We start from the raw sequence: 6,078 nt of genomic DNA on the forward strand, positions 1-6,078 counted from the left end.
GCTGCTCATCTTTGTAACCGTTTGGTACAATCTAACTATTTGTGACTTCGCCACAAAATCCTACCACTCCTGTACTCCGTTGAGAGTAATACCACAGTAGATCCAATTCCTCTTTCCTAAACGCCTAAATGCAGGCACTTTTCTCTGAGGGATATCCATGGGCGTCGGGTTTAGGCAGGGTACATGCCGGGGAAGTGTGATCACCCGGAGAGCGAACACACCCGCGTAAAAATTACATTCTCCTTCGTATGTGTGTCGGTCAAATGTAACGTAGATTTTTGCACATACGGGGCTAGTTCTTTCTGCCTGTGACCGTTTCAGAGAACGGAAGTGCGCGTCGTTATAAGTTCGTTCGAATTGTGAAAATTGTGGTGTAAATGTTTTAAAAGTATTTTTCATATTTACAGATATAAAGTAGCCAAGTAAAAGTGGCTTACATCGGTTAAAAAAAAAACTAGTTAAAATCTTATAAACTAAATGTTAAAAGTAGTACGGTTAGTAGAAGTTATTTTTGTTAAAAATTGTAAAACTTATTTAATGTATATATTAAATAGATTAAAAAAGTGGTTAAAAACACAAAAAACCACATTCAGTGTGAAACCGAAGTCGACGGAACACAACATTAAAAAGGTAAATTGTAAAACGAGAAACAAACAAAAATAGAAATTGTAAACCACGTGTAAACTAAAAGACGTCACAGATATATGCTATAACCCTTTTGGCAGGTCCAAGAGGGCCTTTTTTGTGTTTCCCCCAAATTTGCTCAACAGCACGACGCAGCTGACACCAAAGCGGGCAGGAAAGAAGCGGTCGGAAAGCCAAAATCCGACGGACCATCGAGCCTACCAAGAAGCACGTCCCCTCGTGGCGAAAACCCTAACTTCGCCGGTGACATCTTGGAAAGGATCGTGGGCTCTTCCGGGACGCCGGTAAAGAGCCTGTGATACCCTGGGCGGTGCCGTAACAATCAGCCGTCCAACCCTGGTCTCCAAGTACTCAATCAACATGAGCCGTACAACACAACAAAGTTCAGCGGAAGGCCAAAAGTATTAGAACCGCAAGTATACATATCCATGTGACGTCATGAGGGAACCAAATTTGTTAATAAACACCCCCCAAATAATGTAAAACACATTAGGATTTCTGTTCTTTATGGGAGAACTTTTGATCCACTTACACCATTTGCTCGGTAACGTTACTGGTTGAAAGCCGTCCCTCCAAACTTCACTTTTGAACGGTCCAGGTTGGGATTTGCTAGCTCCGATTTATCTTGATTTTCTTAAAGATTTTGACCCGGTTGATAGCATGCGAGGTACCACCCGGTACGTCCCTGTCTAGCTTGGTTCTTTTTGGATATCCCTTCTGTGAGTTCCCCGGAGGAAAGTGTCTCGGGTTGAAAAGAAAGCAATCTTGCATACGATCCTGAGTTCCATCATAATTTCTTTTCCCATGTTCCCCACCCACTGAGTGTAGCAGCTGTCAAGTTACATTCTGGCGCCCACATAAAATAATGATCAACCTGTTACATTTTCCCATCCCCCGGAGAGGGACGAAAATCAGTTCCTGATTTAACCTGAATCGTCCTTTGAACGATTTGGTGGACAACAATCAAAATTTTTGTATATAGTGTGTTAAAAAATTAGTTCATTGTAAATAGTGCCTTATATTTAATTTATGTCGATAGTGACGACATGCTTAAAAATCATTTGTAAAAATTTATTATGGTTTTCAAAATTTACAACATAATTTACATATATTCATACCTTTTTCTTTTTTTTTAGAGCCTGCGTTTAAAACGATGGATTCAGAAGTTCAACATATTTAAGAAAATTTTGTAGCTGAACAAACACTACGAAATAGATTTAGAAACGAATCCAGAAGAAGAACCATTCAAGTTTCTTTAAAACCTTCGTTTCAAATTACTTTAAAGCATCATCTCAAAGTAGTACAAAAACGGAAAAGATTATACATAAATTCAGAGAAATCGTGCATTGGAAACCTTTTAAGTATGAATACTTTTCATGATGTGTTTTCGAACCACTTAGCTATTCGCGGAAAAAGAGCTCGCAATTCTATACTTCGCGTATTGTGTAGGAAAAGATGAGAAACTGCACCTAAGATGCGAACAATTCGCGTGCAACTACTTGGAAGGGCAAGTAGTTCTCGAAAATTTCAAAATCCCTTTACAAACTTACAACCAGATATAGAACTCGTTATGAGTATGTTATCAATTCACTAACCCCATCTAATAGGTCCATTTGAACTGCTCAGAAGCAAATTAATTGCTAAAATTAGAAACGGGCAGAGCCCATTGCGATGTCTTGTTTAAAGGAGTGAAAAACTTATTCGAATTGTTCATTTAGATAGACCCACTGATTGTACTCAGATTCGTAACGGTCAAGATTGAAAATTTGAAATATTACAAGAGTTTTGAGAAAATTTATGATCCTCTTTTTGTCCAACAAACTGGATTTTTCGAGCGGTGGAATAAAAACTATCTTAAATCCGATTTCTGAGTTACCTTTTAAGTGGTTTTGACTTTTGAAGCAATTGAGTGAATCCCTTGAGGAGTATTTGCGGATTTCTCTAGGAAATGGCAAGAGAATTTAAAGTTTTTTTTTCAGAAATTTCGGAAATGTAATGGTCAACTGTTCTCAGGAAATTGAGACCGACGATTCTCTACAGTCGAAAAAGCTATTAACGTTCTTAATCAGAGTTTTATGATTCCCTATACACATCAAGAACGGTCATTAAACCTATTTGTGCCCTCGCAGCCAACAATGGTAGAAAAGCTGAACTCTAAAATAAACACTTGTATCACGATCTGTGTGATTAACGTAATTTTTTGCAGCTAACCACGAACATTGGTCATAATCCCAATTATTTTTCCCAAGGATTCTATTAATCACCAAACTCGAAGGGGAACACCGTTTCGATACAACTACTGTAGGAATTTCGGATAGACCACAAACGAACTCAGGCAATCCAAATAAGTAAATTTATTTTCAATCACTGATCCTGAAAAGACAAAAAAAATCAAGTATCGTCTAAAAGCTTCTGCTTTGAGAGATGCAGTACTTTGATTATTTGACCATTCCAAACCTTGTCCTTGGTACCTCACAGGTCCTGGACCAACCATAAATCCGGAAAAGATGGCAGAGGCACCTGGCAATCGAGATCCTTTTTGCTGCATTCTTGAGACCCCGGTACCTAAAAGAAAGAAATAAAAAGAAAACACAAATTCATGTGTAGCTTTTCTTATTTCAAACGATACATAAAACTCACCAAAAATCTCCTCCGTTTGTTTCCTTCCGTCCCCACCGAGGTTGATGTGAAGAGCTGGAACAACGAGGAAACATGTTTAATCCGAATTGTAGATAAATTTCGGATGTGTTATAGAGCACACAAACAAAAATAATCAAAACTTACCTGCTGATATTTCGATAGTATTCCACTATTCCGGATATTTCTTCCCCGCAGTTTTAGCTAGAACAGAAAAGAGAAACGAAAACTTTAAAAAATAAACTAAAATCTGCACAATTAGCGCTTAGGAGGATTTATACTGTGAAAACAAGGACTTACCTGAGAATCCAAACAGCAACTTGTAGGTAACTTGTTTACTTTGGGTCGACCCACTCGTTTATTATGATTTCCTTCTTCTTGTATTCCTGTTCATGAACATTTGATTTAATTCATCGCATTTGACGTTTGCCGTGAGTGCCGTCATTAATGATCGCTACAACAGCGAAAGACACTGAACCAAAACCACTAGCTGTTTCTGTCACCAGGTGACTGTAAATTATGCGGATTGTGAGTTTGGAAGGTTCAAAAGGTTGATAACTTATTTTGATCAATCAAAATAAATTAAAGGTATTCGAAACTTTTACATTCATCTCTCTTGGGCAAAATGAATGAATTCATTTTGAAAAGGGACGATGGGGTAATGTAACCGTTTGGTACAATCTAACTATTTGTGACTTCGCCACAAAATCCTACCACTCCTGTACTCCGTTGAGAGTAATACCACAGTAGATCCAATTCCTCTTTCCTAAACGCCTAAATGCAGGCACTTTTCTCTGAGGGATATCCATGGGCGTCGGGTTTAGGCAGGGTACATGCCGGGGAAGTGTGATCACCCGGAGAGCGAACACACCCGCGTAAAAATTACATTCTCCTTCGTATGTGTGTCGGTCAAATGTAACGTAGATTTTTGCACATACGGGGCTAGTTCTTTCTGCCTGTGACCGTTTCAGAGAACGGAAGTGCGCGTCGTTATAAGTTCGTTCGAATTGTGAAAATTGTGGTGTAAATGTTTTAAAAGTATTTTTCATATTTACAGATATAAAGTAGCCAAGTAAAAGTGGCTTACATCGGTTAAAAAAAAAACTAGTTAAAATCTTATAAACTAAATGTTAAAAGTAGTACGGTTAGTAGAAGTTATTTTTGTTAAAAATTGTAAAACTTATTTAATGTATATATTAAATAGATTAAAAAAGTGGTTAAAAACACAAAAAACCACATTCAGTGTGAAACCGAAGTCGACGGAACACAACATTAAAAAGGTAAATTGTAAAACGAGAAACAAACAAAAATAGAAATTGTAAACCACGTGTAAACTAAAAGACGTCACAGATATATGCTATAACCCTTTTGGCAGGTCCAAGAGGGCCTTTTTTGTGTTTCCCCCAAATTTGCTCAACAGCACGACGCAGCTGACACCAAAGCGGGCAGGAAAGAAGCGGTCGGAAAGCCAAAATCCGACGGACCATCGAGCCTACCAAGAAGCACGTCCCCTCGTGGCGAAAACCCTAACTTCGCCGGTGACATCTTGGAAAGGATCGTGGGCTCTTCCGGGACGCCGGTAAAGAGCCTGTGATACCCTGGGCGGTGCCGTAACAATCAGCCGTCCAACCCTGGTCTCCAAGTACTCAATCAACATGAGCCGTACAACACAACAAAGTTCAGCGGAAGGCCAAAAGTATTAGAACCGCAAGTATACATATCCATGTGACGTCATGAGGGAACCAAATTTGTTAATAAACACCCCCCAAATAATGTAAAACACATTAGGATTTCTGTTCTTTATGGGAGAACTTTTGATCCACTTACACCATTTGCTCGGTAACGTTACTGGTTGAAAGCCGTCCCTCCAAACTTCACTTTTGAACGGTCCAGGTTGGGATTTGCTAGCTCCGATTTATCTTGATTTTCTTAAAGATTTTGACCCGGTTGATAGCATGCGAGGTACCACCCGGTACGTCCCTGTCTAGCTTGGTTCTTTTTGGATATCCCTTCTGTGAGTTCCCCGGAGGAAAGTGTCTCGGGTTGAAAAGAAAGCAATCTTGCATACGATCCTGAGTTCCATCATAATTTCTTTTCCCATGTTCCCCACCCACTGAGTGTAGCAGCTGTCAAGTTACATCTTCCATGGACGACATAGTGACAATTGAAGAGTGAATTTCGAAATCAAAATATGGTCAACATTCTACACACACACACACACACACACACACACACACACGCACACACACACACACACACACACACACACACACACACACACACACACACACACACACACACACACACACACACACACACACACACACACACACACACACACACACACACACACACACACACACACACACACACACACACACACACACACACACACACACACACACACACACACACACACACACACACACACACACACACACACACACACACACACACACACACACACACACACACACACACACACACACACACACACACACACACACACACACACACACACACACACACACACACACACACACACACACACACACACACACACACACACACACACACACACACACACACACACACACACACACACACACACACACACACACACACACACACACACACACACACACACACACACACACACACACACACACACACACACACACACACACACACACACACACACACACACACACACACACACACACACACACACACACACACACACACACACACACACACACACACACACACACACACACACACACACACACACACACA

This window comes from Uranotaenia lowii, chromosome 3, assembly GCF_029784155.1.
Source record: "Uranotaenia lowii strain MFRU-FL chromosome 3, ASM2978415v1, whole genome shotgun sequence".
NCBI lineage: Eukaryota > Metazoa > Arthropoda > Insecta > Diptera > Culicidae > Uranotaenia > Uranotaenia lowii.